The sequence below is a fragment of the Balaenoptera musculus genome, chromosome 7, assembly GCF_009873245.2.
Source record: "Balaenoptera musculus isolate JJ_BM4_2016_0621 chromosome 7, mBalMus1.pri.v3, whole genome shotgun sequence".
In the NCBI taxonomy this organism is placed as follows: domain Eukaryota; kingdom Metazoa; phylum Chordata; class Mammalia; order Artiodactyla; family Balaenopteridae; genus Balaenoptera; species Balaenoptera musculus.
The window spans coordinates 89,202,385-89,226,670 of NC_045791.1; positions in this window are offsets into that span (position 1 = coordinate 89,202,385).

Genomic DNA, 24,286 nt, shown 5'->3' on the forward strand with positions numbered 1-24,286 from the left:
TGTTGTCTACAAAAGAGATAATTCATAGTACACTATCTATACTTGAATGAGTTAGAGATTTGCAGCTTGGTCTAATAAAGAAATAACATGGTAAGCTTTTAGTTTTTCTTTTTAAATCAGATTGGTTTAACAAGCATTGCTGGTATAGAGCCAACTGAGGATATTTGAGGGAAAACAACTGTTTAGGAAATCAGGCAATGAGGCTGAATAGATTCTAAGCCAATCTGAGTCTCAGTTCCCTAGTGTATGAAATAGTAGACTGGACTAAATTATCTCTAAGAATAACTCTTGCTCTGAAAACTCTTTGGGTATTTGTTGATTTATAAACATATACTACACAGTTAGTCACTGTGAACAAAAGCAATTGAATAGTATTATTTGTATTTCACTGAATCTGCTTTGAGAAACTGTCCTTGGCTTGTAGACAAAATACAGGAATAAGGGACTTTGAACACAAGCAGTATATATAGGCAATGAAAGATAAGACACCAAAACTTTCTTGAAGCTCTCCTACATTGCCTATCTACCTTATTAGAACTTTCTTAATAGCTATTTATCCTTTAGAAGTTCCCATATGAATTACCAACTACCTGTAAAAATAAATCATCATTTATTTCCAGTGGAACTTTTATTTCCTCCTTGAAGATGAATGCAGAAACTCAAAGAATCAAGGAAATTGGGACTACTTGGAGTTGCCAATGTAATCAAACTCCCCTCAGTAAAAGAAAACTTGTATGTTCTGAAAGGATTATATTAGTTGGCTGACAAGTTCTTGAACATAAGAACCCACTTAAGCAGATCTACGTAGAGTGGAGTTTATTGCTGAAAGGAATTGGCTCACTCAACACTTTCACTCCTACCTAGTACACCTCCTACTCTTGCCGCACGCTTTTACCTTTTTTTTTTTTTGAGGCTTCTCCAGTTCTCGTTAGGTTTCAAATCAAGTTTGGCATCCTCATCCAACAGTTAGTGCTGAGCATAACTAGAAGACAGTCTGTTCCACTGGAAAGAACATGGGCTTTGTAATAAAATAGATCTCCCTTTGAGCTCTTTGCTAGCTTTATTAGCTAGGTGATTTGGGGCAAATTATGGACCCTCTCTGAGTTCAGTTTCCTCTCTAAATAACTGGAAGGATAGCATTAACTTTTCAGGGTTATTATGAATAATAATAATTTAATGTAAGTGAAGTATTTAGTATCATAATAACATTAAATAAATAAACTAATTGTAACTAAAATTAAGAAAGTAACTTTGATAGGATTTTTGAGTGAGCATATAATCTGATCGTGTTGCTTCCTACGTTTAAGTTTTTATGAGCCCTTCTTGCTCTGAAAATTCCAAGCTTCTTCATATAGCTTACAATGTCCTTCCTGCTCTGATTCTGACCTCTCTTGTCCTGTTATCTGTCCCCACACCTTTCACTGCACTCTGCTTCAACCCTACTGAGGGCTTTGTTGTGGCTCTTGTATCATGCTCAGAGAAAATTCATTCTTCTGCCTGAAACTCATGTTTCCCTCCTTGACTTATAGCTAACTCTTAGCCAACTCTCAGCTTCGTTTAGTCACTGCTACATCCAATGTCTTCAACAGACTCCCTGAACCAGCCTAAATTATGAGTTGCCATAACATCCTGCATTTTTCCTGTCTTAGTACTTACCACGCTGTTCTAGGATTTCCTAGTCAGGTAACTGTGTCCTCCTTACACTGAGTTCATTGAGAACTGGATTGTGTCTGTCTTGTTATCTCACCATAGCCTAGCAACATGCCGCCTGGCACTTACTACGCAATCGCGAAGTAAGTCACAGTAGACAAATAAACGAATGTAGTCTTTCAATTTCATTTCTCCCTGTTGCCAGTTACACAACTTTGGACATCCATGAGAAAGATATGAGCTTCCTGTTTCTTTCCTGCTTACCACTCCCTGTTCTAATAGGAAAGGAACATGTGGATTAGGCAGAATGCTTAATTGTTAAGGGAAATTTTGCCGACTGGCACAAAACTGGTTGAGATATTCTCTCTCAAGAGGTCAGTCTTGGAGAAACAGGCTTGATCAGTAGAAAGAGGTGATTTTTCTGTAAAGTTAATTATTAAAAATATGTAGTGTACTGCATATATGGTGTGATTCCAATTACATAAATATATGTATTCATACTTATGCAAAGGAAAAATACCAGAAAGAAAAGGAAAGTTTCAGTTAGGCATCTCTAGGTGTTTTTATTTTCTTCCTCATGTTTTTCTGTATAGTCAAATGTGCTGCAATGCCCATGCATTAATGACATAATTTTAAAAGGATTAATGCAGATAAAATCTTTGAAAAGAGACTTGTTTTTATTTGTGCTAGATACAAGAAGAGAATTCTAGGAAACTACTAATTTTTTTGCTCACCTATATCTATTACTTGCTTAAGTCACTATTTCTCACGGATGTTAGACTCTCCCAGGCTTTACACTATCCCCTCTACCTAGAACCCCTGTCAGGTAATGTACATTTCACTATGTCTTCAGAATTCACTTCCTTTGCAAAGTCTTTCCAGATAAGACACTTGTCAAATGAGAAAGGTCTTCCTTCCCCTTCAAGGGAAATCCTGTAGCAATTATTCTCAGGTCTATTTTCTCTATTCCTTTACTGTTTTCTTAGTTTTTTTGTTGTTGTGGTTGTTCCCTAATTTCCCAATTATATTTCTCGCTCCCTAAAATTAGAAGCTTGCTTTTCACAGATTTAATGGTTTTTAGGATGACACTGGTTACACAGAAGATTCTTCCAAAATACTATTGATGTAATGAATATTGCATAAGAAGATGCGTTCTGCAACAAATTAGCAAGTAAGAGTGCAGGTCCATCAATTCCTGGGATATAAGTGATTGGTTCCTGACTTTTTAGGCCATTATGGGATTTGGATCTCTAGTATGTCCTCTTTTAAATTTTAATTTTTCCCCCAATATGTTCTTATATCAAGTGCAATGAATGACAAATTTTTAATTAGGAAAACAAAGTTTTCCTTTCTTCTAAAAAAACCAAAATTACCTAGCTTTGGAAATCATTGAGAAGTTGTATCTGTAAGGTATGTTGTCTTTAAAGACAAATGAAAAATACAATCAAATGATAATGTTATGTTACTAGGTCATTAATGGTTCTTACCTGTCCACTAAAGGAAATTTTAAAAGAATGCATGAATAACTTTGAAATAATCACAGCAAACTTCCTGCTCAATATTATGACAATAATTGTTTAAAAATGAGAAAGTCAGTAAAGATTTCTTCCTTTTAAGAAACTCCAGTTTGTTAGAACTATGAAATTAAGATAGATCTTTTAAAACTGTATGAAGTTTAATATATTAAGATTTTGTACATCATCAACTATTGTGCATCATCAGATCGATATGTTTTGCTGATTGGTATTGCTTGTCAACAATTCCCCTAGTTCATACCAATTGCTCTTGAAAAGAATAAAAATCAATTTTTAGTATTACCAGGAAGAGAAGTTCTCAGTTTTAGGAACCTCTCCCCCTGCCAACCCCGCCCCGAGGAGGAAAGAAAGCATTTCATGGATATCTGAAAATGGTCAACCAGCTATCTCCAGAACCCTTTGGAAATGATCAGCATTCCTTGGTGCTGGACCTGGAGTCCTGAATTAACCCAAAAAGACAGGATCATATTTTCTGAGTCTTAATATGCTCTGTTACCTGAGCAAACCTGAAAGAATAGGAAAGGAAGGAAGTTAATGCCAGTACTCTGACCCTCTATAAAACCTCAGGGTTCTGGGACTTGCAAAGATTCAGAGTAAAAGTGCATCGTGCCCTGCACATAGTAGACATATCACTGTTTGTTTATGTCGTACTTTAATAATTGAAATGCCAGCCACAGGAATCCAGCTAATGCTTACTTCACTGCAGCATGAGGTTACATTCAGCAATACCACTCAGAATAACCAGGAGAAGGCAAAGGAAAATGGTATGACAGTAACGTCAAAGGCTCTGATTTCTAGATATAGTTGTGCTCTGAGTATTTTATGTTTGCCCTTTTCCCACTGAAAAATGGGAATAATACCCTTGTCACTGACCACTGGAATGCTGAGGAGACAATAAGTTAGTAACTGGAAAGAATTTATGGTGAAAGGTGCTATGTGAGTTCATGGTATTTGTTAATGTTATTACTCAATCAGTTCTGGCCCAATGTGGAAACAAAAGCAACTTCTATTACAAACAATGTAAGTTGCTAAAATAACCTTGGGAAAGAGAGAATAAATGAATCTACAAAGACAAATAGGTACCAGCTGGATTATTGAGACCTCATGTAGAGGTTGTAGGCTTTTAACACTAAAAACAATGTCCTTTTAATTTCAAGGAAGAATCATTTGGGGAAGAAAAGTAGGCAACCTATTAATAAATGAAAGAGTGACATTTCTAGGTGCATATTAACAAATATGTTTATAAAAACAGTTTCTATTACAAGACTCTACTAAGCAGAAGTCTCCTTTAGCAGATTTAAAAAAAAAGGATATGTAACAAAAGGTCCATGTGTGAACTCTGGAAATACTCAGGACCTAACCAGAGTTCAGCAGGTTCATTAGGGTCTTAGAAACTGTACAAAGGGAAATATATATATTTATTTATTTATTTAATTTATTAAAATTTATAAATATTAATATATATGTAAATTCGAACTGACAACAGCTATGACTTTACCATCTGCCTTTAAGCTTCTTCCAGTCAATTTCTAAAGGATAGAATACTACTTTTCCTGCCCATGGATAGCTATTAATCATGGGGTGGAGCCGTCAGAAATGTCTCATCCCCACTCCTAATATTTCCTTCCATGTAGAGGGATCTACATTAGCATAGTGATGCTGACATCTTTGCCCTCGTGGGAAGAAGGAATCAGTTCACTTTATTGAGCCCCTTTATCTCCTCATTCTCCTGGGAGTGGGGTGCCTACAGAAAGCACACATTACACCTTCCTATTTCAGACCCCACGTTTTAAGGGAGGACTATGTTTCCAATTCTGGGAAGAGGGCAGGTAAGTCTCTCTAAATCTGAGGTTCAGCATTTGTAAACTCATTCTCCAGAATCAGCTTTATTGGTAAGAAAATTGATAATGTTCTCTATCTTACTATCTTATTTTTCGGGGGGGTGGTTAGTAACTGGAAAGAATTTATGTTATTCAGAATCAGCTAAGCAAAGAGATGCCCCTAGTCTGGAGCTCCCTACTGACCCAACAACCCACATTACAATGGGAGTTACACCTGCCTTTTCTAGGCTAACGGAAAGAAAGACAAACCTAGGTCTCCAGAGGCTTGGGAAAAATGATCATAGATATAAACTCACCAAAGTTAAACCCAGCCATTAAAAAATGGACTTTGGGTTTTTTTCCTGTGGCTGTTGTCAAATCACCACAAATTAAGTGACTTAAAAACACAGAAATGTATCCTCCCACCGACCTAGAGGACAGAAGTCCAAAATCACAGCAGGGCCATGCTCCATCTCGATGCTCTAAGTGAGAATCTGGTCCTTGGCTCTTCCAGCTTCTGGTGTCTGCCTGCGTTCCCTCACTGTGGCTGCATCCCTCCAACCTGCCTCTGTGATCACAGTGCCTCCTCTTCTTTGTGTGTCAAATCTCCCTCTGCCTCCCACTTATAAGGATATATGCAACTGCATTTAGGGCCCACTTTGATAATCTGGGATAATCTCCTCATCTCAAAATCCTTAATCACACCTACAAAGACCACTTTTATACTTAAGGTAACATTTATAGACTCTAAGGATTAAGACCTGATAGCTTTGGGAAATGATTTTTAACGTACCACACAAATTTAATAGTCACAAACAAGTATCATTTTTCCTCCTTCCTCTAGATTCTGAAATTTTACAACTTAAGATACAAAAGTATGTGGTCTAAAAACACAGCCTTAGAGAATCAAGAAGGTGAATTCATCCTAGACTTAAACCAACCAAATGATATTTATAAGGAATATATCATAAAGCGATCAGCTTTTCTGTGCATGTGTATGAATCACCACATTTTCAAAGACATAGCATATAAGTTTCTACCAGAAATGTGGCAAAGTATAAATAAAAAATGTAAATAATCCCTACAGATATTATTGATATTAAAAATTCAGGATCACTGTTCCCTATAAAGCTATTGTTTAAAATCTTGGTTGAAGCATTTGCCGAAATAGCTCAGGAATTAAGAATAAAATCTTTTATTCTTTCTGTATATAAAGCATATGATGGAATTATTCATATCACTGATATGAACTTGGCGTTTTACTATTATAGACAACATTCACCTTTTATCTAAGAACTGTTGCCTTCTTAGGCACACTGAATTTCACTTTACTTTTTCTACCGACATTTAGCGGTTTTCTTTGTGTTGTCATGTTCCGTCCACATTCAAAAGATATGCCACTTGGCAAGTGATTGCTTACACTAAGGTGAGTTGGAGACAGCAAGTCATGATGAAGGGTAGGCGCTCACCTTCTGCTACGTACTCTCACTAGCTAAGCATCGTGTACTCAAGACCACACGTGCCCTGTTTCAGTTAGGATAGGCTATGCTGTAATAACAAAGAGATCTCCAAACTCAGTGTCTCAGGGAATAAGACATTTATTTCTCTTTCAGGTAAAAAGTCAGGGTGAGAGTTCCAGGTCAGTGGCAGTCATTCGGTGGGCCAGGATGACAGAGTTCTATCATCCTTTCAAGGTGGCTATTGGGTCCATGTCAGGAAGCCAGATGGTGAAGAGGCATGTAAGAGCACACCAGCGCCAGAAATCTAGCACCTGGCCACTCTAGCCTTGCCTGACTGCAAGGGAGACCGGGAAATATAGTTCAGCTGTGCTCTCAGGAAAAAGAGGAGAAGGGATTTTTGTGAACAGCTTGCAGCCTTTGCCACATGCACTATACAAATTTCTGCCTCAGCAAAATGAAAGATACTGTATAAACAGTGATTGTGGCCTTTGGGGTTGTCACAAGCATTCACACCTGCAAACTGCAAGAATTCATTCTACCCAAGCATCTATTTATGCTTAATCTCAGTTAGGGAGGGGAAAAGGAAGGAAATGGTTTATTTTGGGGGGGGATAATATAGGAGGTAATATTAGCTTGTCTAATAAATTGTCTCAAATGATGGTAATGCAAGGCTAAAGTCTTTTTTTAAAGTACATTTTAGTATTATATAGTATATGTGGAGAAGCTTTTCTCTCTTCAGTTCTTCAATCTATTGAGGAAGGAAATAGGCCAAGGAAGTTAAACTTCTCTTCTCAGGGGGCCTAACTGTTGGCCCAGGCTGGTTTCCAAGAGCTGAAACAAGGGATGGTAACTGGTGGGGCTGTTCTTTTGCTGAATAAAGAGAAGAAAAGAAGAATTCCATGTCTGTTTCCCAGGCACAGGGAGGACCAGGAAGCAAGGAAATCTCCAATTTTCAAGTCCACTGAGCAGAATACAAGAACAGGGTCCAAGACAAAGAGTTCTCCATTGAGAACTAGCAAGATGGAGCAATCAAGTCCTGTGGGCAGGCTGAGCCTGGAAAGAAGCCCAGAGGCCACAGCTTTCTTGGGAGGGAGGTTTCTCTGGACACTTAAGGAACTGAGACTTTGACATTCCAACCCTGCCGTTAGTTTGAGGTTTGTCCACTCCCTCCGTTTGGAGAAGAGTAATCTGAAGCTAAATCAGCACGTTATGATCATGCTGATCCATGGCAAATCATGAAGCGAAAACAAAAGTTCACAAACAAAATTAGTAGAACCACCTGTAGGACCTGTGTTGAAAGAGAAACTTAGCTTTCGTGGAGAAGAGGTGTTAATAGCATGGGAATTAAACAACCTGACTTCGGATTTAAGAAGTTTGATTCAATTCCTATTCCTGCCACTAAGTAGCCTGTGACTTTGGGCGGGTAATCTATACTCTTTAAATCTTAGTTTTCTATCTGTAAAATGGGACATAAAAATAATACCTAACTCATATGTTTTCTTTAATATTTAAATGAAAGAATGTTCAACTGTATTTCATAAGGTATAGGAACTCAACAAATATTAGCTAAAAGTATTTCCAAAAATGGAGTTTTTCTTTACTTTCTTTCTTGGTATAAAAATTGTCCCTTATATCTAAAAACCAATGAGTCAATCAAACCTCACCCCCATGACCTCATAGGCTCTATTGAGTACAAGGTGAGGGTTAAGTTATGACAACTGACACATCTAGCAAAAATATATGTTAATTTAAGACATTTCCTTTCAGACATGAGTGTTCCACTGCAAACCTAGGTATATTTCTAAGATCTTAAGGAAATAAATACTATAAAACATGACAGAGTTCAAGTAATGTAAAAAAAATGTCCACAGGGATATCTCTGAGCATTCTTTCATATGAGATGTCCCATATGCTAAGAATTCATGATTCTTCACAATTTATTTAATATTTCCCAAACAGGACATCTTTCCTATCATTACTCTTTCCAGATCAGTATAAATTCTATTTTCAAGGACTCCCAGTCCTTTCGTAGGAACCCATCATCACTGGGCATGCCAGTACATCTTCTGGCAAACTGTGAGAACAGTATTAGTTGACAATTGTGAGAACAAAAGATTTTTCTAAAGGTGATGAGACAGAAAGGAAAAGCAGATACTTCTGAGGAACAGGGAGAAATGTCAAGAGAATTGGTCTATCTTCTTGGCACCCTGAAGCCTGAAGATGAGGGGGGTGTGCCAGTTCATTGCCTAATGAAGGCCGAGAGGGAAGGATCCAGCTGACTGCTCACTAAAGGTGACTTGGAAAAGGAACTTGACCACAGTCATAGAGAAGAGGAGTTGCAACATAGATTGGAGGCATATAAAATTCACTGGTGTGGCAAAATTAAAGAGACTTCCCAAATGTACTGGAAAAATTAGTGGAATCTTTAGATTACTGCAAAACTGTTTCATAATAATGATATTAATTAATATTTATTAAGCATCTGTTATGTATCCTATACTGTGCTAAGTACATTACATGCTTTACTTGAGTTAAAATCCCACCCCTAAGGGTAAGCACCAATATTGTCCCCAGTAACCAGATTGGGAAGCTGAGGTTCACAGAGGTTATGTCCTTAGTCTTAAGTAACTTTAAGGAATGAATACAAAATACAGAGCAAAAATCATTTACTCAGAACCTAGCTAGGGAAAGAGTTCTGTTCATAAACATACTTTTCAGTGATACTTAAATTCTAAGAAAACTTTGCTCACATCCTCCTGGATGAATTGATAACTAGTTTTTGTGTCAGGAAAGGCCTGTTTCTCTGAGGTCATGTTGCAGCACTTTCAAAAGGGTTTCCCTCAAAGGTGTTTCATCTATTAGTATCAGCAAAGATCTCATGGAATGACTAATTTTTAGTAGTTGTGACCGGCAAGTCTTTGTTGAGTCATTCTCTTTAGAAATAACATCCTGATTCATCAGATCTTTTTTTAACATTAATTATATTTAACATCTGACATCTTCTTTACCCTTTATCCACATCACTGAATACCAGGGAAAAAATAAGCCAAACCCAGATTTAGGTTAAAATAATACTCAATTATTAGGGATTTAAAATGAAAATTGAGTAACTTCAACATCCCATTAAAAAGAAAAGCTTACATTTCATAAGGTAAAAAGGAACATTAAGTATTTTTTCTTAATATTTGATGTTAATTTCATCCACAAGTTACATGATACAAATTGTATGCTTTTACATACAAAAGATTTTTTTTAATGTGATCATTCTAAGAAGTGCAATAATCAGCAAGAAAGCATCTACTAAAAATTAGCTGCCTTTCTAGATTCTTGTGGAACTGCAAAATGATTTATAATAAATAGCTAAGGCTTCTAAAATTGTCACTAATGTTTGTATAATAAGGTGTGCCCTGGCCTTTAATTGAAAATGGTTAGTATTTGAATTCCCGATGTGCAGAAAGATGTCAGCAACACTGGATCAGATAGACTTAGAGAGAAACTTCTTTTTCCCTTTGATAAAACAAAAGTACCTGTGGTGAACATTTGTTGTTTTTGCCAGTGCAGCATCCCTTCTCCTTGTCTTGATGATGTCCCTCTGACTTTCTGGGGGATCTACCCATCCCCATCATCTACCATTTGGTGGGCTCATTAAACTATGAATCAAAGTGCAAAGGGGTACGTTGGCACTTCTCATCTCTACTCGCACTTTCCAAGACCAATCAGGTAGGAGTCCTAGGAATTTGGCCCAAGGACAGAACACAGTCAGAGCTGAGTCTTTTGATTACAACTCCCCAAAGAGATTGTCCTTGTTTCTTCCTGCCACTGTCCTGCTTCTTTCTGGAGGTCTGATTGTGCTTCCGTTTCTTAGATCTTAGGAGCTACTCCACATTCTTCCACTAAATTCCCCTCTTAAGTTAGTCAGTTTCTGTTGTTTACATTAACTGGTACTGTACATGTTCTTTCTTTTTTTTTTAACTGAAAATCTTAGTAAACACTTTTATTCTTTTTAACATTCGAAATGAGATCAAACCTTTCCTGACAGTGTTTCAGTTTTAACAAACGTAGTATTTTCAGTTGGGATGAACTCTTCTTGATTAAGAGAATCATACCAGAATCTAAACCGTATCATAACAGATGCAAGTAACTACATGTAGTAAAAACAAGAGCTCTCTTTCATTCTTAATTTATTTCTTCTAAACACTTACTATTTTGAGTTATCACTGGGGGAAAAAAAAACAGAAAATATAACTCTTTTGTTCTTGAGCTTTTTCAAAGTCTGCCTTCTAGTGTGTTGTTAGAGCCAACAAAAGGATGCTGATGGCTCTCTTTTCGGGTATTGAAACAGGTAAGAAACTATCTTTCTGGGTTAGGCTAAATGTCTGTCCAAAGGTATACTATAAAGAATGAAAACAATTTTTTTTAGACATTTCAGGTGAAATTCACTTAGGTCTCAGTTATCTGGCCACTTAGATTTGAAATGGTTAGCAGCTTGAAGTTTGGATTGATTAGATCAGTTGAAAATAGATCTAGCCATTCACTGAGAAGTGACAGTTACCAGGCTGGGCATGGGGACGTCCTCCCCCACCAGCCAACATGCCAACCAGGCTGGGACCACCCTAGATCTCTCATTGTATTCAACACCAACACCCATCATATCTGAGGTTTTTTAATTCATAACATGTACATACAGAGAAGTGCATAAAACATGTAAGTACATGTAAAGAACAATTATAAGGGGAATACATTCAAAACTGTTATTACATTCATTATATTCAGCATTTTATATCCCCCTACTGAAAGCTCCCCTAAACCCCCAAGGCCAAGGTTCCATGCACCTCATGTGATGACCCTTAGTCCTTGTCCTTATCCCTATCAAAGCACTTATCCCACTCTTTTCATCTTTTTGTCCAGACATCACCCATACCAGTGCTCACACATAAAGCTTATTAAAGCCAAAGATTATGCCTTCTAACAACTGTATTCTCTCAGCTAGGCATGGAGTGTGTCACTTTGTAAATAACTGATAAGAAATGAATGAATGAAAATAAACAAATGACCCATCACTGTCTTCAAGTAACGTCAAGGACAGTTGGAGGAGAGAAACCAGTAAAACAAAAATTAAATACAATTTGCTAAGTGTTTTCATAAGAAGAGCCCAGGGGGTGCTGAGATTCAGGAAATTGGCACCCACTTCAACCAAATCTTCCTGGAAATGGTGTGCTGAGCCTTAGTGGAAGAGCAGGTGTCTCCAGCTGAGACAGCAACAGAGGAGTATGACGCAGGAAGGGCAGGAGACCTCATAGCTTGAGATGCTGTTAAGAGACTTAGACACAGCCTAAGTCAAAGTTTCTCAATCCAGAATCAGCAGATCCTGACAGGGTCCATGGATAGAATACGGAAGAGTCATGGACTTGGATGGGAAAAAAAATCTCTGTTTTCATTAACCTCTAACTGAAATTTAGCATTTTTTAAAAATTAATTTATTTTATTTATTTATTTGGCTGCATTGGGTCTTTGTTGCTGTGTGCGGGCTTTCTCTAGTTGTGGCGAGCGGGGGCTACTCTTTGTTGCGGTGCGCAGGCTTCTCATTGTAGTGGCTTCTCTTGTTGAGGAGCATGGGCTCTAGGCGCACGGGCTTCAGTAGTTGTGGCACACGGGCTCAGCAGTTGTGGTGCACGGGCTTAGTTGCTCCGCGGCATGTGGAATCTTCTGGGACCAGGGCTCGAACCCATGTCCCCTGCATTGGCAGGTGGACTCCCACTGTGCCACCAGGGAAGTCCCTAGCATTTCTTTTGATTATAAATGTAGTTGACAAACAACTACAATACTACAATATTACTATACAATCATAGTATTAGTGATAACCTATGACCTTTGTTATAAAGACAAATAATAGAAAATTTCATATCATAGTAGAGTTGTTGTGGATATTTTAAAATACAGTTTACACTCATTGATAATTTAATATTGTGGCAGTAATTGGATACACTAAAGATCTTTATATTTAATGTTTTAATAAACAGAGGTACACATATTTACAAATTTGTTTATTAATATTTAGGTGCCTATTTCTCTAAAATTGATTTCCTTTGTTATTCTATATATTGTATTATATGTGTTTAAATATTTAAAACTGTTGTTGAGAAGGGACCTATAAACTTCTCCAGATTGGCAAAGGGGTCAATGACAACAAGAAGGTAAGGAACCCCTGCTCTAAAGGCTTTTCAGGGTGGAAATCATAGAATGGGACTAATGGAAGAATAAAAGGTAACCTTTGAGCCAGTGCTCTCACTAGAGGAACCCACTCAGTCCTAGAGGAGATTTTCCTATGTATCATTATTTTTGTTTTATTCTTTGCATGGGGCTCACACACCACGAAAGCATTATTTGCATTTAATGTTACCCAAAAAAAAAAAAAAAAAAAAAATCAAGGCACAAATTTGCTAACTAGTGATTTCATTATACCAAGGACACAGCTTTGGATTTTTGAACCAAGTCATTTTTTTTACAGATTACAAAGAAGAAGGGGCCAAATGTTGAGCTTTAGGAGATGAATACATAAATTATATTTGAAAGTAAATTTATGAAAAGAAAATCATAATTATCATCATCATAATAAATTATCTTGAATTTGTACTTCTTTTCAAAGACGTTTCATATCTACCATGTTTGTCCTCATAAAGTCTTTGAAGTAGGTAGAATATGTATACAGGGGAATAAAAAAAGGAAATTGCAACATGAAGGAAGATGTTAGGGTTGGTTGACTGAAACTTAACAAGTACTTAATGTCTGCCATGTACTCTCCATATTGTGTGTGACAGTGGGATGACACGGGGTAAAAGACATCATTTCTAACTTCAAAGCATGCCCATTTTATTCCATATATGGAACCAAACCATGTATCTGTGAAAGAGTATGAGACTGTGTATCAGTATAACTGGGGACAAAACTTCAAAAGTAACCTACTAGAGTAGAGTAATTTTAACACACATAGATTTGGGGATGCTTCATGGAAAAGGCGTTATAAGCTCCACTTTTAAGCTCAAGAGTAGTAGATGAACTAACAATTATTGAGCATTTAGTAAATTCTGGGCACTGTGGTAAGCATTTGTCACGTTCCTTAGGGTCGTACAGCAGGTAGGTGATAGATTCTGCAGAGGAGCCCAAGACAATCTGAATTCCAAGTCAGAGCTCTTAAATAATTACCTCCATGGGGACTAGGACTGGGTCTCTTTGTTATGTTGTTTCTGGAGCAGCTAGCACAGTGTTTGGTAGATTTTAGATGTTCGAAAGTTTGTAGTTGAGTGTATTTTAACTAAATCAAGGAGGAATGGCTCCAATCTAGTAAGTGGTTAACACTGAAATTCAACTGAACTGGCTGTTAATTCTTTCCATTAAACCCATTACTCCAAACAACTAACAGCTCAGACATAGGCAAAATCACACTTAATCATCCCTTCATTCCTGTAGCTCAACACTGAACAACAACGAAATACATAACTATATATAGAGAGGGAGTGAGATGAGCACGTGTGTGTGTGTGCATATGTGTGTGTTATTTATGGGAAACTCCTGTTCATCATTCAACTTCTTGGCCTCCATTTCTTTTTATTATCATAAGACCTGTACTTCTTCTTTTCATTATGATGTTCTAAATATTTTAATGTGAGCATACATTGGATTTTAGCCTTATTTATCATTTCTTTATATTTAATTTTCACTTTGTATCTTATAATATCCTATCTCCACAAATCGTATGGGTAGATGACAAATTGTTTCTTCCTTTTATATATTTCCAAATAGACTATCCTTCCTGGATGTATTACTCACTTGTTCTTTATTCTTTTCTACTGAGGGTCCTGACAGGAAAATCACAGGTCTTGATTTTAAAAGGCTTGCCCCTCGGTTTCCTTGGAATTCCCACCTCCATGCTACCTCTCCCCAGAGAAATCCTAGTTGAACAGTTCTGACTGAATTACCTAAATCCTTTGACATCTTCCTATCGAGCTTTTACACAGGACGATTACGTAAAATGAGTATTTTATAAATAATTACATCAAATGCTTCTCAGAGTTCAAATTTTAAAATGCCATCTCTTTAAATATTAGCTAAAGAGCTGTTCAAATTGTCTCGGATAAACTGATGATGCTTATCTTAAATGAGTTATTCTGGATGAATATTGATTTCCTCTTAACTTTTGTTCTGTGATTTTGCGAATTCCTGACAGCCCATTCCCATGACAATATTTAGGAGGTCATATCCACAGAACAATTCAAAAACAATTCCTGGATGTCCTCTCTATTTCCCAGGCCAGGCTTTATTTCTTCAGAGGCTAGGTAGTATTTCTTCAGTGGCTCCTTGATTCAAGCAGCAGTAACTAAACGAGGGATGTTCCCTACTCAAAGTGTGGTCCTTACAGCAGCATCTGCATCACCTGGGACTGCAGAACTCTGGCTCCACCCTGGGCCTGCTGAATCAGAATCTGCATTTTAAACCAGATGCCCAGAAGATGTTTTAAAGGTTTAATCTAGTGCTCCTGCTCTAAATGATTAGTAGTGAGTATTTAAGGATACAGTATTGAGATGAACTCTTCACTCAAACTTGGGCTCAGTGGAAAAGAGTGAGGGAACTGACAAGTGAGAGCATGATTACCTTAGGAGTGGGGTAATTGCATCGCCATTACAAACCCTCCCTAACTCTTCTTCATCTTCTCCTGCTCTACCAAATTAACATTATCTTGAATTTCCTCACAACAGGAAGCGCTTTTTCCTACCCAGAGGAGTTTCAAATGCCCATTGGTTGGTTGACTTCAACACATCACAGACTGACCATGGTAGAAGGGATGAGACTAGGGAGACACCAGGGTCTGCAGCTCTGAGGAGCCTCCAGTGCCTCCCCCAGGACAGCCATAGCTCTCTTGAGCACACCTGGAGGATGGCCTTACTGATGGCCATGTAGAGGGAGAGGTAGGAGGTAAATGAGGAGGGAAAAGTGGGTCTCTGTCCTTAAGACAAGACTGCTGCCATTGATGAGTCTCCCTGCTGGTCTGGGGAGTGATGTGTGTGTCTTCACAGCAGCCCCCAGGGCTGGGTTGGCCACATTCTCTCTGGTAATGACACTGGGGCATTAGCTTTCTATTTTTTAATAAACTAATTCCCATGCCCGTGCCTCCTTCCCTAGAATGTTTCCCTCTTAAAAACCGCATCCTTCCTTACCTAGATTGTCTGCACTTAAGGAGCAAAAAAGAATACTTTTCTGTTTACCCTGTGGTTTGGGGGTCCTGCCCTCATATTCACAGGGTCAGGATCAAAAGTACAAATGGAGGTCCATATACTGTATGTCTAAATATTTAAAAGCTTAAGCCAACAAATGCTTACATGAAATATGTTCCAACCTACATTCTTGACCTAGAAATCTAGGCTCAAATTTAGGATGCATCATAGCCCTTAGTTCTGTCCACGACAACAATAGCTACCCTTTATCGCAGTCTTGGGCACAGTCTACCCTTTGGAGGATGGACAAGACAAAGATGCCAATGCAGATCCAATACAGTCAGTGTCTTTTGGGTGGGGAGTGCTGGGGTCTCTGAAATGCAGGCAGTGGTCTTAGAACCGGGGTCACACACTCAGTGAAAAGGGAAAGAGCCAGCAGAGGGCTAGAGTCAAATCTCTGACACAGGAGTCCAGAGCAGAAGATTCTCTTCCCCAAGCCTAAGGGCAGTAGTGAGGCTGGGAGTGGGAGGCAGACAGGGACTCTTGTACATTAGTACAAAAAATTGTCACTGCACAGCAGAGAAAATGCAGAGAATACAACCCAGTGGAAAACTCACACATATACTACTCAGGTCAGAGAGTTAAAAGTTGCAGTCTCGGGAACTTTCCACACAAACAAACAGGCATCTGGTATTTTCAGCTGATACTGGAAAGAATTCAAGTCCTTCACACAGGGCAATTGGAAAAATCTCCATACATAAAAAGTGTACTTGGTGTCAACTGCATAAATAAGAATTCGGGCCTTCCTGAGGCTTTTACTAAAGCCCCTGAAGCAAGATGCCGACTCCCAGGACAACTAGGTTAAGATACAGAGAAAAGAATTATTGCCAGAATCTAGAAAAAGAAGAATCCAGACCATCCTAGGTCAGAAATTCTGTTCTTGGTTACAGATCTATGATATATCCTCATGGTTCACTGAACAGCAAAATGTACATAGTTCTCTCAGGGTCAGGGCACCATGACTCTGAATGTATCCTGTTGTTATCTATATGAATTCTCTAAGTCGTATTATTTATAGATACTTACACCAGCTCAGGAGAACCAGTTGTGCCCTCTCTTCCCATCCCTGCCTGCAGTGACTTCAGGATGGTTGCTTGAAATTGGCATTGGTGAGGGTATTTTTTTAACACCATAGAAAGCCACAAACACTATAACTCAGAGCTGTCTTCCCCTGGAGAGCCTTTTGTTATGAATTTACCAGCACACAACTGTACGTAGGCCCAAAGTGGGCAAAAATATCAGGTAAGTAGTTCTCTTCTTAATAATGCTAATTTCTGAGTAGGCTACATATTTATTACACACAACCATAATTTACATACTTGTATCTAAACTTTATTTCAAGACATAATTGTCCAAAAACACTTTAGATTTTGTTTTCAAAGTGTTATGAATGAGAAATATCCATATTTTAAAATTGTCAGGGTTATCTCCCAGATTATTTTACCCAAATGTGATTTGAAAAGAATAATTTATTGCACAAGAAGGTAATAAAAACTAGTTCCGTGTTTAGGAAAAAGGAAAAAAAAAAAATTCTCCTGCACCTGGTCAGAAAGTGCTACTTAGCTTTTGAGAATAATTTTGAACGGCACAAAGGCATTCTCATGTTGATGGTCTTACTCTGGGGCTTGTTTTCTGAAACTGCCTAGAGCATCAAATCCAAAATAACAGGTGTGCGTGCATTTCCTATGGGAGTCTGTCATTCCTTTGGTTCCCCTCTCCTGTAAGAAATAAAAAAGTCAAGGTTCCTCCTTTGAGTCACGCTTCAACATGCCAAGGGCGGACATGGCACACCTGCTCCACCTTCGCCGCACGTCACTCATCATCAGCAGGAAGAGAGGCATCGAGAGGGAAGAGTGTGAGGATGATCGTCAGCCACCTGAAGAACTGGGCACGGCTTCCTCAGTTGTTTTCTATGTCTGAAGGCATAAAGTTACAAAATCTGTAAAAGTCAGAACTGCAGGGCAAACTAGCTGCATAACTCCTTTACTGGGAATAGGGATGGAAGAGAGTGTTTACGGCTTGTCAGCTTTCAGCGCAGTTTGGAGAATACTAAACACAGCTGCCATTACTCCAGCCTTGTTCTGATTTATTTGCAACATCTGTGGAGAAAACCACAGCCTAGAAAGAAATTACCTTGACAACTTCTTTTACTCAAAGAGCTGTTGTATTTTCTCAATGTTCTAGTCTAACACTCGCTCCAAAAACACATTTGTAGAGCTGAATTGGAAAGTTTTTCATTTGAATTGACTTTACCAGTTCTGACCTGGCTGGGGTTAATTTGTCTAATGAAAAGTAAATATTTTGATTTCTAACAAAATTTTAAAGAAGTATCTTCTTTATTAATTTACTGTGGTAGGCTTAATGAGGGCCCCCAAAGATGTCCACATCCTAACCTCCAGAACCTGTGAATATGTGATGTTACATGGCTAAAGGGGCTTTACAGGTGTGACTAAGTTAAGATCTTGAGATGGGGAGAGCACTGTGAATTACCCAGGTGGGCGCAATATAGTTACAAGGGACCTTATAAGAGGGAGAGGAGACAGCAGAGAGATTTGATGTTGTGCTGCTGTCTTTGAAGGCAGAACAAGGAGTCTGGAGCCAAGGAATATAAGTAGTCTCTGCAAGCTGGGAAAGCAGGGAAATGAATTTGCCCCATGAGCTCCCAGAAGAAATGCAGCCCTGTTGACACCTTGACTTCAGCCCAGTGGAAGACATTTTGGACTTCAAAGCTCCAGAACTGTAAGAAAATACATTTTTGCTGTTTTTAAACCACTAATTTGTTATAGCACTAGTAGGAAACTAATACTTTTACAGAGTAAAAGTTAAAACTCTGTTCAACTTTTTTGGGGGAATTTGTATGTGAAGCCCACAAAGTTAGAGACTATACGATTACGTTTCACCACACACTGTTACTTGTCACAATTATATGCAAATAACTATCTAGATTTTATACTCAAGATACTTGTGATTCAAGAACATTGTTTTTATTTTAAGGCTAAAGGATAATTTTTAGACTTAAGGAAAAACAGACGATAGCATCAGTGGAGAGAAACGTATTTAAAATACTAACACAGATTCAGCACTGCTGAAGCAGATAGGTTGCCAGTTAATTATGATAACTTGACTTTTTGCTGAGTAAAATCTCACATTCTGTGGAAATGGAGTTTGGGTGTGTGCATGCAGTTAGCTGGAAGGATAGAAGGAAGCAGAATAAACCATTTTAAGAAGGCTATCCAAAACTTCAAGGGAAGTCTATGTTTTATTCCTCACCTTTAAAAAAAAAAAAAAAAAAGGGATAGATGCCAAGGTTTGTGGTGGAGGGGAGTAACCCAACAGTCACTGGCTTATAAACTCTGAGGAGTGAAGCTGATAAGGCACCGGCAGGACAGTGTCTTTAGGAAATCAGTTAAATGCGGCACAGTCCTACAAAGGAACCATAAACCCAAAGAAGAGTACAGGTTTTTAACCAATTTTTCTCTGACCTAAGAAACCATGAGACAAAAAAAAAAAAATTCTATAAGGAAGAAGCCTGCCCTGGAGAGAAGCCAGGGTCAGCCAACTGGAGCAAAGCTTATTGTTAACTGTTTTCATAAGGTGGAGGGATGAGGATTCACCGGGTGAATGAGGAAGGAACAGTCAAAGGTGGTGACTCAGTTTGGAAAAAAGTATCTCTGACGTTCCCTTGCTGTGAAAGAAGCAGAAATAAGATAACAGAATTAACTTAGGTCTTAGATGTTGGATGGCCATTTATGAAATCTGCTACCTTGATGGGATTTGAGGAAACCATTCAGATTTGGGGGCGGAGCAGCGGAATTTCTTATCCAGCAGTTCCTCTTTACTCAGCAAATAGATGGCTGTGTAAAGGTCTCTGGATGCAAATCTCAGAGCTGTGTGATGAGCCAAGCACAACAGCAAATAGGTCCTGAACCCATTTGCACCTGAGGTGGAATTAGTGTGCGAGACCTTTAGAAAAAGCAGTACTTGCTGGCAGTTTTCCAATGAATACCAAAAGCTAGAAACTCCTTTCTAGATGGATAGGCTGAGGGTGTCCTGATGCCTTTTCTTCGAGGGTCTACATTAATTTTCTCTCAACTCAACTGCTCTCAACATATTCTAGTTTTACTCTGCAGCAGGGACCAGGGTTTTCTATCTCTTACTTCCATGACTACCTAGATGGCCTTGCTTTTAAAAATTGTGTAGCATGTACTATGCCAGCGTCCTTATTCTGCGTCCCCACCCACTCAACTTAGACCCCAAAGGCATAGTTTGTAAACTGTGTTGTTTCACAGACCCCTTTAAAAATCTAATAAAAGATGTGTAACCCTCCCACTCCACCCAAACAGGAGACTGTATATATGCACATAATTATACACCAAATGCCACATATATTTGCAGGAGTTCATGAACCCCTGAAAACCCATTTATGGAAACCCATGTGGAAAAAAAAAAAAAAAAGGCCTTTGCCCTAAAGGGTTGTTTCACCCTGTTTTAGGGTTGGTAAGAGCTTTAAAAAGTGAGAGAGAAGGAGTGCAATGATGCATGTGCCTTTTCAGATAGCTTGGATAGTTCCATGAGCTGTTGAAGAGTCAAAAAGCAAATAAACGTCAACAGTTCTGAATCCCAACATTGTTTAATGACAACCTTCCCGTGTTTGCCAACTTGCTGCTTAACAACAATCCTGTTGACACTGTGGAAAAAGCTTTCCAGGTCCTCCAGGTAAATAACCCACTCCTACCGATCACCGGGCCGCCCAGCTGAACTCTTTAATAGACACAGAATTCATGATGATGAGTCATTCTTTGCCAAATGCACCTTGACATAGCATAGATTTTACTTCTTCATGAGATCTTTTCATATACTAATCCCAGCAAAGATCATTATAAGAAGGCATCAATTTTAAGCAAAACTGTATAACAAGTAAAATGTGTTGTTTCCATACTTGTGAAAAGTGTAAATGTCTAACTTTTCTGAAGCATTCTAGTTCCTATTGCTCTAATGCCTAGCATGTGACTTTTGGACAGGTGAAAAGATGTTTTTTAGCCTTTTTCACTTGCTGGTGAAGTTAAGTCTCACCAATTTATGTGAAATTCAGTGTGTTACTGGGAACAGGGAGATAAAATTGATGAAAATTATAACATTCATCAATTCATTATAAACAAATGGGAGAAGTGGTAGGTTTCCTGAGGAAGAAAAACAGTAAGAGTCAAGGGAAGCAGAACTTTTGATGTAGAAATACGATTGTGGAGTGGACGGCAGATAAACAGCATTGTGCCCTTGCTGGCTCCACTGCAAAAGTAACTTGATCACTCTGCACAACTTGGCAAGAAACCTCAGGCAGGAGCAGAGAACTATCCCAGGCAAGCAGGGGGTGGGGCGTGGAAATTGTTAGGTTGGCTAACCAAGCCCTTCCCTAACAGCCGGGAAGGAAACGGATTACCTATGGCTGTGACTAAGGAACCTATGGCCAACAAGGCCAGTTGCCTGCATAGAATTCTGCCAAGAAGTCTAATAGCTTCAGCTTTCACAGTGGTTTTACTCAAGTTTGGAAACAGGTGGGAATATCTTGGGGAAAAAAGTCAAGAGGCAGTTTTAACTTTAAACAGTAAATGAAGATAAAAAAGATTTCCCCAGTGGGGGGGAGGGATAAATTAGGAGTTTGGGATTAACATATACATACTACAGTATATAAAATAGATAATCAACAAGGACCTACTGTATAGCACAGGGAACTCTACTCAGTATTCTGTAATAGCCTATATGGGAAAAGAATCTGAAAAAGAATAGATATATGTATACGTATAACTGAATCACTTTGCTGTATACGTGAAACTAACACAACATTGTAAGTCAACTATACTCTAGTATAAAATAAAAATTAAAAAAAAGATTTCCCCAAATCAAAAGTGATTAAATTACTAGAAACCACCTTAAATGCTAGAGATCAGATTGGAGGTAGACAGATCAGCTAGGACAGGGTTTCTGGTTTAAGATAAGAGGAGCCTGAGTTGGAATTGTAGTATAATGAAATTCTTGAAGACCAGCATGTTAGATATAATTTAATCCCCCTTCATGCTCACATTTTACATATGAGGGTGTTCACAGAGCATCTGTGTCACTATATGATTCTACCTAAGGTACTATAGTTAGTGGAAAACCTAATAGGCTCCAGAGCCCCTGAGGATGAGTTCAGGGACCCTAGAAATGGAGAATTGGATGCAAGAGGTACTACAGTGGAAAACCAATTATAGATTAATAACAACTGAAGAAGTTACAAATTAGTGAGAAAGTGTCAAATTTAACCAGGTGTTAGCATGATTTAGAATACATTTTAGTGTTTTAGTTCTTTAACTTCTTGGGTTAGGATTCTTATTTTTAAAAAAGTACACTCTAATCACTCTGTAACTATGCAGAAAGCCAAAAACAATAGTTAAGGGGTTTTACCATTGCAAATGTCAAGAAAATGGAATGATCTACACTGTTCCTCTTATTTGAATAGAAAGTTCTTAGAAATGTCATTCAACAATTTGTCCATGTGGTGAATGATTTAAAATGAAGACTTCTAATTATTTCTAGCCATAAATTGAGAACAAATTTTAAGCTAGGCAGAATTATTAGATTCTAATAGTCACATGAGCTTTATCTAAGAAGCCAAAGGTCTAAAAACCTGCAGTAAAAAAGGACACCTTGACTTTATTAATAGTGTTTTAAAACTCTAGTACTATCTTTTCCAGAGAGTTATAATATCACACAAAAGTAGGGAAGAGACTTCCAAGAAGTCTTCTGCAGTTTATTAAGGAACTTCATCTACTGGAATTTATTTTATTATTATTATTACCATTATCATTAGTATTATTTTTACTATTACTGAATTAGGAAAAATTGATCTTTCTATGCGTAGCCAAAAAGTCTCTGTTCTATACACTCAAAATTCACCTTAAATTATCCCAGATGTCATTTACTTGAAATGTGTAGCAGTAAAACCCCTTCACTGAACTATAGGTTTTGGGGTTCTTGATACAGAGTAATTAAGATATACTTTAAAAAATATGGACCTTAACTCAAGCTAAAGAACCATAAAATTAGTTTTAAATCATGCTAATACACAGTTATAATTTGGTGCCTTTTTTTTTTTTTGGCTGCGTTGAGTCTTCGTTGCTGTGCACGGGCTTTCTCTAGATGTGGCGAGCAGGGGCTACTGTTTGTTGTGGTGCGTGAGCTTCTCATTGTGGTGGCTTCTCTTGTTGCGGAGCATGGGCTCTAGGCGTGTGGCCTTCAGTAGTTGCAGCACGTGGGCTCAGTAGTTGCGGTGCATGGGCTCTAGGGCATGTGGGCTTCAGTAGTTGTGGCACACAGGCTTAGTTGCTCCGCGGCATGTGGGATCTTCCCGGACCAGGGATCAAACCCGTGTCCCCTGCTTTGGCAGGCGGATTCTTAACCACTGCACCACCAGGGAAGTCCCTGGTGCTCTTTTCACTAATTTGTAGTTTCAATTGTCCTTTAATCTACAATTGATTTTTCTTAGCCTTGGCTTAAGACACAATGTATCTATTTGGCCACCAAATGTGGTGATGGCAAGGCCATGATAGAATTTACTGGGGCCCAAAAGTTAAGCACCTATCAAGTGACTCCAAAGAGAATGTAGGAAAGAAGTGAACCCTATCCTTTTTATTTACACAATTTTCTTTTTATAAGAAATTATTTAAAATTTATGACTATGTAGGTATTTCAATGATGAAAATAAACTAGATTAAAAATAAGCCAGGGGTGATACATGAAAGCATTTTGGCATAAAGAAGGAAATGTCTAAAGTAGTTTGGACTCCTCTGAAGAGGAATATGGTAAACAGCAAGTGCTATACCAATATAATTTGTATTACTATTAATCACCAAAGCCCATGTGACAAAACCTTATCCAAACACTAACCTCATAAGAGATGGAACATGCAGAAATATCAGTGGAATCTTCATAAGCTAGAATCTCAAGAAACTATGAGAGTATTTTCAGAAAAAGGCAAAGCATCCTCTATCACTTCTCTTTTAGAAATATCGTGACTAGAACATTCTGTAGCGTTTGAAATGGGAAGCATAAAGAAGGTGTATTGTGGTGTTAAGGATGATGACAGTGACTATTTAAGGACAAGGCCTTGTTTCTTAGGCATGAAAAGGCAACAGCAAAGACCAAGAAAGTGCTGAATTCATTCTGCCAGGATTTAGGAATAAACTGATGAAGTTCCAAGCAGAGTGACTCTGCATATCACTCCCATCTCTGAGAAACTGCCATAGCAAAGTTTCTCAATTATGTTTCCAGTTGAATTATCAGAAAGTGTTGCTCAGAGCACTAACTTACCCTTCAGAGAACTTCCATATTACTCATGGTATTTAGACAATTCTAATTCCAAACAATCCAGAGAAACCAGGAAAGAATCAGAGTTCACCTTTCAGTCACTGGTTCTTGGAACTTACTTGAGCCAACCTACACATGCCAATACCTTTTCTTTTGTTCCTTTATATTGATCTGCATTAATCCTTTAATCTTGAACAGATTGAGTCATT